General features: G+C 39.3%; 1 protein-coding gene across 2 annotated transcripts in view; it reads right to left on the bottom strand.

The window, feature by feature from the left end:
- RIMKLB (ribosomal modification protein rimK like family member B) overlaps window positions 1-14,383 on the bottom strand; it is a 156,598-nt gene that overhangs the window by 89,040 nt on the left and 53,175 nt on the right. The window lies entirely within an intron of this gene.

Raw genomic sequence — 14,383 nt, 5'->3', positions numbered from 1 at the left:
CACGAATCTAAAGCCTGAAATGGCAATAAGTACATACCTATCGATAATCACCCTTAATGTAAATGGTCTGAATGCACCAATCAAAAGACACAGAGTCACTGGATGGATAAAAAATCAAGACCCATCTATATGCTGCCTACAAGAGACTGACTTCAAACCCAAAGACATACACAGACTAAAAGTGAAAGGATGGAAAAATATTTCATGCAACTAATAGGGAGAAAAAGCAGGAGTTGCAGTACTTGTATCACACAAAATAGACTTTTAAACAAAGAAAGTCACAAGAGACAAAGACAGACATTACATAATGATAAAGGGCTCAATCCAACAAGAGGATATAACCATTATAAATATCTATGCACCCAACACAGGAGCACCTACATATGTGAATCAAATACTAACAGAATTAAAAGGGGAAACAGAATGCAATGCATTCATTCTATGAGACTTCAACACTCCACTCCCTCCAAAGACAGATCAACCAGACAGAAAATAAGTAAGGAGACAGAGACATTGAACAACACACTAGAACAGATGGACCTGATAGACATCTACCAAACTCTCCACCCAAAAGCAGCAGGATACACATTCTTCTCAAGTGCACATGGAAGATTTTCAAGATTAGATCATATACTAGGTCACAAAAAGAGTCTAAATATATTTAAAAAGATTGAAATTGTACCAATCAGTTTCTCAGACCACAAAGGTATGAAACTAGAAATAAATTGTGCAAAGGAAATGGAAAAGCCCACAAACGCATGAAAGCTTAACAACATGCTCCTAAATAACCAATGAATCAATGACCAAATAAAAACAGAGATCAAGCAATATATGGAGAAAAATGACAATAATAATTCAACACCACAAAATCTGTGGGACACAATGAAAGCCGTGCTAAGAGGGAAGTATATTGAAATACACGCCTACATCAGGGAAGAAGAACAATCCTATATGAACAGTCTAAACTCAACAATTAATGAAACTAGAAAAAGAAGAACAAATGAGGCCTGTAGTCAGTAGAAGGAGGGACATAATAAGGATTAGAGCAGAAATAAATAAAATCAAGAAGAGTAAAACATTAGAGAGAGTCAATGAAAGCAGGAGCTGGTTCTTCGAGAAAATAAACAAAATAGATAAACCCCTAGCCAGGCTATTTAAGAAAAAAAGAGAGTCTACACACATAAGCAGAATTATAAATGAGAAAGGAAAAATCATTATGGACAACACAAAATTCAATTTATTAGAGGATACTATGGAAAATTATATGCTAACAAATTGGATAAGCTAGAAGAAATGGACAACTTTCCAGAAAACATAACCTTCCAAGGCTGACCCAGAAAGAAACAGAAATTCTGAACACACTAATTACCAGCAAATAAATTGAATTGGCTATCAAAAACTACCTAAGAACAAAACTCCTGGGCCAGATGACTTCACAGCTGAATTTTACCAAACATTTAATGAAGGCCTAATACCCATCCTCCTTAAAGTTTTCCAAAAGTATAAGAGGAGGGAATACTTCCAAACTCATTCTATGAAGCCAGAAATCACTCTAATACCAAAACCAGGCAAAGACACCACAAAAAAAGAAAATTGCTGACCAATATCCCTGATGAACATAGATGCAAAAATACTCAACAAAATATTAGCAAACTGAATTCAAGAATATATCAAAAAAATCATACACCATGATCAAGTAGGATTTATTCTAGGAATGCAAGGATGGCACAATATTAGAAAATCCATCAACATCATCCACCACATCAACAAAAAGAAGGACAAAAACTATAGGATCATCTTCATAGATGCTGAAGAAGCATTTGACAAGATTCAGCATCCATTCATGATAGAAACGCTCAACACAATGGGTATAGAGGGCAAGTACCTCACATAATAAACCCACAGGCAACTCCATGTAAGAACTTGTTCGTTATGCATCAGAAGATTGGAGACTGACGAAAATTAGGCTTGGGGTGGATTAATGATTGTGCATTGAGCATTGACTCCCCTATACAGAATTTTATTGTTGTTAACAACCATTTGATCAATAAATATGAGAGATGCCCTCACAAAAAAAAAAAAAAAAGTACACACTTCCAATGGTAAAATAAATAAGTAACCGGGATGTAATGTATAGCATAAGGAATATAGTCAAGATATTGTAACAGCTTGGTAGGGTGATAGCTGGTACCTAGAATTGTCATGTATATAAATGTTGAATCACTATGTTGTACACCTGAAACTAATGTAATGTAATACTGTGTGTCAACTACCCTTCAATAAAAAATAATTATCTACAAAAAATATATATATATATATGACCCAGTAATTCCACTTCTGGGAATTTACCTGAAGAAATATGTACTGCCATGCATATTTCCCCTACACGTGGACCCCTCCTTGAGTTCCACAATTTGTGGAATTCAGGAAAGTGATTTACTTATTATTCCTATTTATTTAAAAAGCTACAACTCAGGAACAGCCAAATGGAAGAGGTACAGATAGCAAGGTATTGAGGGAGTATGCAGTTTCCATACACTAAGTGCTATACACTAAGATTTGTGCATTTTATTGTATGTACCTCTATAAAAAAAAAAGTTAAAAAAAAAAACATACGTATGTCCAAGTGGGATTTGACCTAGATAATGCAAGGCTGATTCAACAGTCAAAAATTAATGAATGAAATTCCATACTATCAACATGGTTAAAGAAGAAAAGTCACATGATTATACCAATAGTCTCAGAAAAAGCAGCTAATGAAGATCCAACACTGATTCATGATTAAAAAAAAAAGACTCTCAGCAAGCTAGGAATATAGGGGACCTTCCTCATCTTAATAAAGAAAAACTACAAAAATTTTAAAGCTAACATCACTCTTAATAGTGAGATACTAGAAACTTTCTCACTATGATTATGAACAAGGCATGCATGCCCTCACCACTGCTTTTCAGTATCATACTGGAAGTCTAGCTAATGCAATAAGATAAAAAAAGACTTGTACAGATTGAGAAAGAAGAAATAAAACTGTCTTTGTTTGCAGATGACATGGTCATCTATATAGAAAATCTGAAAGAACTGATCCCCAAAAAACCTGGAACTAATAAGGGGTTTCAGAAAGGTTGCAAAATACAGTTATTATACAAAATTCTATCACTTCCCTATATAGCAACAATGAACAAGTGGAATTTGAAGTTAAAAACATTCTGCATGATCTTACTACACTGATGAACAGTGACTTCAATGGAGTATGGGGGGACTTGATAATATGGGTGAATGTATTAACCACAATGTTTTTCATGGAAACCTTCATAAGAGTGTATGTCAATGATACCTTAATAAAAAACATTGTGCATGTTTTATACATCATATGTTTTCAGCATCCTATATCTTTTTACACTAATGTAAAATACAATTTGCATCAGCACCTTAAAAGATAACTTCTGTTTCCTTTCAACTCACAGTGCTTTTGACACCAAACCTGAGGGATTTTTTTCCCTACACTGACTGACAGAATCCGGACCTGAGTACCACCTTTTGAATAAGCCCATCCACCATCTCAGAGAGACCTAGGTGTCGTCTTACCTAGGCTACAAGGCTCCAGAGGACACGTCAGCAAGCCACAAGCCCATCTTTCCCCTGACCTCTCCCCTCAAAGAGCCCGCCCAAAACCCTGGCCATAAAAAGCCTCTTGACCTTTTAAAGACCCCTTGTTCTGCTGGCCAGACAGAGGGGTCCCTCTCAGGTTCAGCAATAAACCTGCTTGGATTGTTGAGTTCTCATCCCTTCTCTTCTTTTCACTGACCAATTCCCAAACACCAGCTGGGCATCCTACAACTCAATTTAATTCTGACACTTTCTATCTGGAATTAGTGGCAGATCCCACCATTAAAGGCTTCGACCCACAAGACTGTCCCATCTCAGATATCAGTTGCAAGTCCTGCCTGCTATCCTTCTGACCAGCCAGCTATAAATCAGGGGTTCTCACAATCCCCTCCTTGAGTTCCACAATTTGTGGAATTCAGGAAAGTGCTTTACTTATTATTCCTATTTATTAAAAAAGCTACAACTCAGGAACAGCCAAATGGAAGAGATAAAGATAGCAAGGTATTGAGGGAGTATGCAGTTTCCATGCCATGTCAGGGATACCACCCTATAAGTACTTGAACGTGTGTACCAACCCAGAAGTTCTTGGAATCCTTTTGGTCAGGGTTTACTACTGAGGCTTCGTTCCATGAGGGTTACTGATTAGATCATTCCCATCAGCAGTTACCATTCCTGGAGGTGGTGGTAGGACTGAAAGTTCCGGCCATCTAATCACATGACTGGTTCCCTTAAGATTCCAAGGGTTTTAGGAACTGTGTGCCAGGAAATGGGGGATGGGTGGTAGAGACCCAATATGTATTACTCACTTTGTCACAGCACACAATAAAATGAAATATTTATGTATAAATGAGAAAATACGTGCTATTATTTATATGAGGAAAATCACAAAACCCTGAGAAAAGTAATGAAAAAGAAGTGAGAACTATTCTGTGTTTGTGGCTAGGCAGACTCAATACTGTTACAGGTCTGTTCTTGCCAACTTGATCTATAGATTCAATGCAATCCCCCAAAAAACCCAGCAAGTTATTTTATGGATTCTAAAGTTTATATGGTTTATACATTGATTCTAAAGTTTATATGGTTTATATTCCAAAAGACTCAGAATAGCCAACACAACACTGAAGGAGAAGAGAAAAGTTGGAGAGGTGACACTACCTGACTTCAATTAAATGAAAAGTTACAGTAATTGAGACAGTGTGGTATTGGCAAAAGAATAGGCAAACAGATCAAACGAACACAATCGAGAGCTCAGAGATAGACCCACATAAATACAGTCAACTGATCTTTGACAAAGGAGCAGAGGCAACAGAATGGATCAAAGACAGTCTTTTTTACAAATGGTGCTGGAACAACAGACATCCACATGCAAAAAAATGAATGTAGACACAGACTTTATGCCTTTCTCAAAAATTAATTAAAAATGTGTCATAGACCTAAAACATGAAACTATGAAACTCCTGGAAGATAACATCAATGACCTGGGTATGACAATGACTTTTCAGATGCAACACCAGAGTCCCGATCCTTGAAAGAAATAATTGATAAGCTGGATTTCATTAAAATTCCAAACTTCTGTTCAGCAAAATACAGTGTTAAGAGAATGAGAAGACAAGCCACAGAATGGGAGACAATATTGCAAAATACACAGCTGATAAAGGATTGTTATCCAAAATACACAACTCAAAATTTAGAAAACAGACAACCAAATTTAAAAATGGGCAAAAGATCTGAACATAAACCTTACCAGTAAAGATACAAGACACCGAATAAGCAAATGAAAAAATGCTCCACATCACATCACTAGAGAAACGTGAATTTAAAATGAGGAGGTATCACATACCTATCAGAACAGCTAAATCCAAAACACTGATACAAATGTATTGAAACAATGGCAAGAATGTTGAGCAACAGGAACACTCACTCATTGCTGGTGGGAATGCAAAATGGTTACAGCTGCTTTAGAAGACCGGTGATTTCTTATAAAGCTAAACATACTCTTATCATATGATCTATCAATTGCGCTTCTTGGTATTTACCCAAAGGAAAAATATGTCTACACAAAAGCCTGCTTACAGATGCTCACAGCAACTTTATTCATAATTGCTCAAACTTGGAAGCAACAAAGATGTCATTCAGTAGGTAAACATATAATGAAACTGTTTTATATCCAGACAATGGAATATTGCTCAGCACTAAAGAAAAATGAGCTATCACGCAATAAAGAACCTTACTTGAATGCATATTACCAAATGAAAAAGCCAATCTGAATAGCCTACATACTATATAATTCCAACCATACAGATTCTGGAAAATGACAGATTCTGAGGTTTAAAAAAAAAAAAGTCAGTTGTTGCCAGGTCTCAGAAGGGAGGGAGAAAGGAATAGACAGAGCATAGAATATTCTTAAGGCAGTGAAACTAGTATGATACTATAATGGAGAAGACACATCAATATACACTTATCAATACCCATAGAATATACAACAGCAAGAGTGAACCATAAGGTAAACTTTGGGCTTTGAGTGATAGTGATGTTTATATTAAAATAGGTTTATTAATTGTAAAAAATGTACCTCTCTGATACAGGTGTTGATAGTAGAGGATGATGTGGGTCTGTGGGGCAGGTGTATATGGGACTTCTGTATACTTTCTATTCAGTTTCACTGTAAACATAAAACTGCTCTGAAAACTAAAGTCTACTTAAAAAAAATTTTTTTTAAGCAATGGTCTTAAATTAAGATGGTGCATGCTTCTCCAGCTACCCTAGAATCACTTGGGGTATGCAATTGGCTGGGTTGGTAGTGATCATGCTTTTCAAACAGGTCACTTATGGGAGTCTGTGTGTTTATCTTACTTGCACCCAGGAGATAACCTTTCTACCATCTTCAGCCATTGCTACTGAAGAAAATGGGTTAAATTTTCTTGTTTCTTTATATGTCAGGGAAAAAATTTCAGAATCACTTCTCTTCCCCACTAAAGTCTTAATCCCTTGAATGTAGGAACTATGACTGATTCATCTTTTTAAACTACCAGAATTTGGTGAAGTGCCTAGCATTCAGAAGGCAACCAGAATATAAATGAAGTATATAGTTGTGTCATCAGGAATCTTCCGTCCTTTCAGGCATAGCTCAATACATGAACTGCATTCATTGGAATACTAAATGGAATGTGGGAAAAGGCACGGAACTGCAAAACGAGTCTAGAGAAGGTATTTGTTGCCCTCTTGCGTCTAACTTCAGAAAATACAGCCTCTTCCCTCCACCCTCAGCACATTTCCTAATGCGCAGAACGTGGAAGCCTCTGGGCTTGGTTTTGGGCATTAAGCAATGAATAGAGCACCTGTCCACAGTGAGCCACTCGTTGCAGTGGTGACACTCTGGAAAACAATTCAAAGGCGGTAGTACTCAAGCTGACTTATAAAGGACGAGTACAAATTAGCCAGCTGGACATAAGGACGGAGGGAAAGTGAGGATTATGGTGGAGGCATTTGCAAATAGAAACGGAGCAGGTACAATGGCTTAGAAATGAGAGTTTGGGGCTCTTGTAGAACTGCAAGTAATTCAGTATGGCTGGGAAGTAAGGGTGCAAATGTGTAAGGGCGCGGTGATTTGGCACAATGATAATGAAAGATAAATAGCCATATATGTCTATAAATTCTATCCTTATCCTACGGAGAATGAGGAATCTGTACACTTTTTAAGGTGGAGAGTGGCTTAATCACATCAGTGCTAGAAATATTGCTCTTGGTGCTTTGTATTCTGAATAAGAGTGGGAAGCACTGGACCTGGGCACCCAGTTAGGACTCTGTTGAAGCTATGACTGGATGCACAAAAGTGGTGACAGAAATTATGGAGAGACTGGATGGAGTTGAAAGATATTATGGAAGTAAGAGCAACAGGATTTTGATGACAAAGGTTGTGTAGGTGTGTGCGTGTGTTTGTGAGTCACAAGGCGTGGGGAAAAGAGAAATTGAGGAAACCGAGGATGACTCCCACATATTTCAGTTGGGTAACTGGGTAGACAGTGGTACCATAGTCTTATCATGGGTGTGGAGTATGTGGGAAAATGATCACTCAATTTTAGCCATGCTAAGATATTCTGCTTTAGCTTGCTCGACATTTTTTCAGACTTCTTTCTTGTGCACCTTTCTGTATTACAGAGGGTGTAAAACTCTCCTGCAGCTAGAGAGTTCCAGCAGCCGTGTGCACAAGCATAAGACTTGAAGTCAAAACAAGTAAGTGAGGCTCTGTTTTGCTGGTGTGGGCTGTAGCAGAGCCAGTGCAGTTCCAGAGCCTGAAGGGCGACATATCTCACTTTGGAAGGTGGCCTCTGGGTGTGGGGGAGGAGTGACAGAGTCTCTTGGTGGTCAGTCCTGGAGGATGAGCCTAGGATCTGTTCTTTAGCTTTCTGCTTTTCTGCTTAAATGGTTCTACTGTCTATAATTAAAGTCTGACCGACTTCAGGTGCCTATGGGACATCCAAATAGAGATGTGCCCTTGCACATTCAGATGCAGAGCTTAGGAGGTAGGTGTAGATTAGACTGACATATAAATCTGGGAGCATAAACCAATAGGTGGTAAATAAAGACATGGGAGTGGCTATGATTAATTAAGGAGAGAGTGTAGTACAAAGAAAGGTAGCTGGGGCAAGAACTAGTATTTAAGTGTAAATAAAAGAAGAAAAAGAAATGTAAAAGAACACTGACTGAAGCTAAGAAGAAGACAAGGGATGTGATGTGACAGGTGCCAATGGATGAGAACACTTCTAAAAGTAGGGACTGGCCAACAATGCCTAATGCTGCAGAAAACACAGAAATAGGGCTAAATTTATCTTTAACACTGAGCACCAAAGACATCCTGTGTGACTTGTTAGGTGAGTCAGGTTTCAGGGAAAGGATAAGATAGAAATATTCTGTTTGGCACTTATCTGCTGTTGGAAGGTTCAGTTTAACTTCAGAGGCACTGTGGTAAATTAAAGATGGCAACACCTTTTTTGCCACTCCTCCCATCAAGGGGTGGGGTCTATTTCTTCTCCCCTTATATTGGAAGGGACCCTGTAGACTTATTTTGACCAGCAGAACATGGAGGGATAACTCTGAAGTTGAGCCTGAAGAGATCTGCAGTGTCTTCCTTTGCTTCTTGCAATGCTCCCTCCCTCAACCCATGGCCACGCTGCCAAGAAGCCCAAGTGAGTCAGGTGTAGGCACCGCAGGGGAGAGAGATTTTGCCAGCAACCCCATCAGAGATTCCTGCTGGCCGCTAGCGCCAACAAGCCATTTGAGCAAGGCCATTTTGGATCTTTCAGCCAGCGCCAGGGAATAAAGCATTACTGCCTGAAAAACATACACATCATGGAAAATAAGAGATTGTTGCTTTTCTAAATCACTAAGTTTTGGTATGGTTTGTTAAGCACTACTATGGGAACTGGGAGAAGGATCTTCCAGTGGGAAGACAGCAAAGGTCCATTATGACCAACCAATCTGGGCGTAGCATCTGAACAACTAGCGCTGCTTAGCTGCCCATACCCCATCTCAGGACTCTAACAGCCTCCTGTACTCTTATGCCAGAAACTGTAAGTGGGGCAGGTGACCCCAACGAGTCACAAGCCAATTCCGATTTCCCTGTGATGACATTCACTTCCGACCTTTAATAATCATCCAATCCATCCTTCTGTTTCCAGAAATACACCAACGTCAAGTCACTAGAGAAGAGGTCTCTCTCCAAAAGAAAGAATTTCCATAGCTTTCCTTAGAAAAGGTAAGCAATACAAAGGACAAACACTGTCTGTTTTATTTCTGCTACATTCCAAATGCATATAATAGAACAGCTGGAGTATAGACAGTTCTCCATGTTTGTTGAAAAAATACTTGAATTCTAATTATTCATGATGACTTACTCAGGAAGTTCCTCCAAGACAGACTTTAAACTAAGCTCCAAAATCAATTCATTTTTATTCTGTCCCAATTTTTGTGGAAGCTGTAAATATAAACTTCCCAAATCATCAAAACAGTATACACATATAAATTATTAAATTCTGTCTTTAGGTTTTCTTCTCTGGGTAAAATAACTTAAATTCCTATAGTTCTTTCTCACAAACTAGATTTTCTAATTGCTTAATTCTTTTCTATGGTCCCTCATCATATGTTCTACTTTTCAAGTAAGTTGTAGTCCTAAATTATACAAAGGTTTGATTCCTGTGAATATTCAAGGATGCATTCTATGGTTCCCACATGAATTCTCTCTCTCCCATCCTCTCTGTCTCTCTCCCTCCCTCCTTTTTTTCTCACTCTCTGTGTCTCTTCCTTCCCTTCTGTCCCTTCTCCCTTATGTCTTCATCTTTCTCCTTTTTCTCTATGCTTTTTTATGAATGTACTCAGTTCTAAAGGAGCATAATCATACCTTTTATCAAAATGTCTGGCCTTTGGTAATATTCCAGAGACGTGAGCTATTATTACTAACTAGTGTATTTAAATGGCTAACATATGATAGTGAATTTATAGACCTTCATCTTTATAATTGTGTAAATATTATAACACATTTTATGCTAGTTATGTTATATTTGCATAATAAAAGTGTGAATACATGGTTATATGAATACATATATAAATACATAGTTTCATAAAATAGCTAATTTAGTTATTTTCAATAATTTCATATTTAAACTAAGATTTCTATAGTTTTATATAATAAACTAATAATTTTGTATAAACAGCTAATTTAGTCTTTCATATAATTATGTAAATATTATAACAGTATTATATACTACATGTAGTTAGAAACAAATGTCATTATATTTTATATAATAAGATAAAATTATAATGAGTATATAGTTATATGAATGTGCCTATGAATATGTAGTTACAGGGCACATTAGTTACCTATTTAGCAGCTTAAAATAACAAACATTTATTTGTCCAATGCTTCTGTTGTTCAGGAATACAAGCATGGCTTAGCTGCATACCTCTGGCTCAAGGTATCTCACAAAGCTACAGTCAAGGTGTTGGCTGGAGCTACAGTTTTCAAGGCTCAATGGAGAGAAAATTGACCTCCAAGTCCTTTCACATGGCTTTTGGCAGGCCTTAGGGTGCTAACTGGCTGTAGAGATCCATTCTTGCCACATGAGCATCTCTATAGAGTAGCTTATAGCATGGCAGCTGGTTTTGTTCAGAGCAAACAAGCAAGAGAGGAAGAGATGCCACCAGCCTAGAAGCCCGGGTCTCTGTGATCTAACCTGGGAAGATGCAGCCCACTGCCTCCACAGCACTCTGTTTGCTCGTAGTCTCTAACCGTGCCCATACTCAAGAGCAGAGAATTACTCAAGGGGTAAAGAAAGGAGGTGGGGGTCATTGGGAGCTACCCTACAGGCTGCATAGCATATATATCTATAAAAATATAAATATTAATCACACGAATACACTAACTTTAATCATATGTTAGCTATTATTATGTGTTAGTAATAGATACACTGAGCTTTCCTGATTTTTTTTCCCCCATATTTCAAGTTCCAGGCTTTCTGTCTTTTTTTTGTTTGTTGTTCATTTTCTGATGGGTAGAATGAGAAGATGGAAATTTCCTGCCCATTGATGAATTTCTAGTACTGGTCTTATTTTGTTTGTCTACAGTCAGTTTTATCAGTTACTTAAAATCACTTTGCTGTGGGTTTCAAGAACCTTCACAGAATCAGAAACCTGGATCAAGCATTTTATGCCATTTTACATTTGCATAGCCAAGAAAGTGTGAGAGTACCTATGCAAGACCATTGGCGCTGTCAGAAAATTTACAGAAAGTGAAATGACGAGAGAGAAGCACACGTTATTGTAAATGTAAGATACTGTGTTTTATAGGCACTGACTGTTCAACCTCCCTGACAAGATTCCTTTGTTTCTGGAATAACTAACTGTTGCCCACTACTCTGTCTATTTTCTCTTGCTGTATTCTATTCCCCTCATATCTCATCCATACATTGGCCACTTGATCCACCTGCTCTACTCCTTGCGCACTTTCAAATTTTACCTTTATCCTCTATTTCTTGGTCTTGAACTCAGTTTTTGAATGTTTTTCTCTTGAAATAGGAAGGTACTCTTTCAAGTCTTCATCTCACTTCAGTTCAAAGGACCAAATTCTGACTTGTCATGTGCTGATGATCATGTCAGCCAGAGATGAGTAAGGCTTAGCTTCTGTGATCAAGGACCTTCTGCTCTAATAGGGAATACAGATATGTAAAAGAAATACAATAAAGTGGATGACACAATCATAAAAATACACAAAGAGGTAGCTCAGGAGAGGAGATGACTAACTCTTCAGAAGCAGAGGGGAACTTTCTGGGAAGAGGCAGCATCTAAGCTGGGTTTTGATGTAGAAGCATTTATTTGCTGAAGCTGGGGAAACAATACTCAGAAAGGAAGTAACAGGACATGAAGAACCATGTGCTGTAGCAGGGACAGGTTACTGAGAAGCAGGAAGTGTTCCCTAGCCCAAGTTGTCTGAGGACATATGTTTGCTGGCTCCTAAGTCCTGCACTGAGTCCATCTTTTAAAGTTTGGCTGCAACTATTGCTTCGTTCCTCTACACACACCCGTCTCTCCGTACCTCATATAACCTTCCCCACTTCTTTTTTTGGAATGTGTGTGTGTGTGTGTATGTTTAGGCCCTGGATTTAATTTAGTTGGATTGGCTGTGTAGTAATAACGTTTCTGTACATTTGCCCAGAGGCCTTCAGCTAATGGGTGTATTCTTTACATGCCAAAAAACAGATGAGTAAAGCCAGCATGCTGTCTTGCATCTCTGCCTCCCTTCTCTTTCTTTGCATTTTACCCATTTCCCACTGATTGGAGACCATTTTTGAGAACTACACTTTTCCTAGATAACTCAAGCATGAGGACGTCTGCATTGCCTCACCTCTGCACCTGCCAGTCAGCTCCGTGGGGACCTCCCTGCTGTTAGAGGATGTGTTCTTTGCCCACAGGAGCTGCAGACTGTGGTGGATGGGAGCAGAGACTGCAAGGTGTTCTTCCCCAGGGTCAGCGAGAGCCTCAGGAAACTACAGGCTCATGTCTCTGGGTGGGAGTTGTTCGTTTCTGACCACGGGGGCTGATTTTGACTTGATGTAATCCCATGATAAACTGAGAGCATAGTGGGACTGAAGCTAAACAAATCGCCTTGAGCAAAGTAAATCTGAGGCTCTCCCAAGCTGGAGATCCAAGCCTGGGCTCTGAAAGCAGTTGGGGACCTCGCTGGACGAAGGGCCACCACAGCTGTCATGAAGAAAAAAGTGAACCAAATTGCCCTGAAACAGACTGCATTCTTGAAGGTCTGTTGGGCTCAACAAGAATAGATGGTAGCTTCCTCTCTTCCGGCAGCTCTTCTCTTGCTTGCTCTCCTTTCCCCCGACGCTGCTGCTCGCCGCCTGCCTTCTCCCTCTGCCTTGCTCTGAACATTCTGTTCCATTTTCACCGCCCTCACTTCAGACTCCCCCCTATGACCCCGGGAGAGCGCCCCCTCCTACTGCCTGGGGAGGCTTTCCTGCTCTGAGTCTCCAGCTAGGCCAGCACGCTGAGGTCATTGCTCTCCCTGCCAAGTGACTGGCCTGAGTTCAGTCTCCCCATCTGTCTGAGCTTTATGGAAAACATGACTGTGGCTCTAGGCTCTCTATTCTATGTCCTGCCTTAGCTCTGCTTTGCATCTGCTTTTCTGTTTCTTGCCCCCACCCCCACCTCCCTGCCTTCTATTTCCCTGACTCTCCCCAGACTAGGATCACATCTGTTTCCCAGCCTCTGAACTCTCACTGTGGAGCAGATGGGAGAAGAGCATGTTCTGGACCAGGCAGACCAGGAAAAGCTGGGTTTTATATTCAGATTTGTTGTAGGGACTGACCAGAATCCATGCATCATGGAGACAGAATATGTATTATCTCCCTCGGAGGAATCCGAGGTGTTATTGCTTATTTCTGATTATGTCCACTGCTCTCCCTTCCTCCCAACTGAACTACCTTCCACACTCCCTCTCTTCCTTCCTTCTCTTTCATACATTTTCTTTTAGTCTGCACACTTCTAAGAAGACCTGCCCTGTCTACCTGTACTCTTCTCTAACTTAGCTCATCAGGGAGCTACATAGTGTAGACTAAAGTAGCTAACAGAAAACTTGAAATGCATACACTAAGTGTGCATAAGGTCAGCCATTCCTCAGATTTTAGTTTCTGTAATTCAAGTTTATTCTCTCCATATTTTAATGGTCTAACTACTCAGGTTTCTATGAATAACAGCAAATACAGAGTCTTTAAAACTCTTGGAGGAGAGAGTGTGTTATCTATGTATTACATGATATAAGGAAAAGTACTGATGTGAAAACAGGACAAGCAGAATTAATTTGGCTTCCAATTTTCTTTGGGTTTCTGATGGCATTCTAAGATTCCAGAAACCAAGATTCTTAGCATAAGCTTAAACAAAGCCAAAAGACAGAATAAGGCTGACTTCTCCTCTCAGAGATGCATCTCCCCCACTCCCCAGACATTTCAAAGGATTCCGAGGGTACCGTACTCCTCAACTTTCCCTAACCCTCCTCTTGGACAAAACTCATGTGGTGTCTGTGTCTTCTTGGATGTAGAAGCAAATATGATTCCCAGTGGGAAAAAAACAGGAGTCTGAATGTGTGAGTCAAGAAAGGGGCAAAGAAAAAAGAGAAATACAGGGATACAAAGGACTTGATGTTGAAGAGATGAATATTGAAATAGAATGTGAGAAAAGAGGATGGGGGGAAGATTCAAGCCCGGAAGACAGCCAGAGA

This window comes from Manis pentadactyla, chromosome 14 (assembly GCF_030020395.1).
Source record: "Manis pentadactyla isolate mManPen7 chromosome 14, mManPen7.hap1, whole genome shotgun sequence".
NCBI classification, from domain to species: domain Eukaryota; kingdom Metazoa; phylum Chordata; class Mammalia; order Pholidota; family Manidae; genus Manis; species Manis pentadactyla.
Note: the sequence above shows the minus strand (reverse complement) of the source record. Positions and strands in the feature narration are given on the sequence as shown.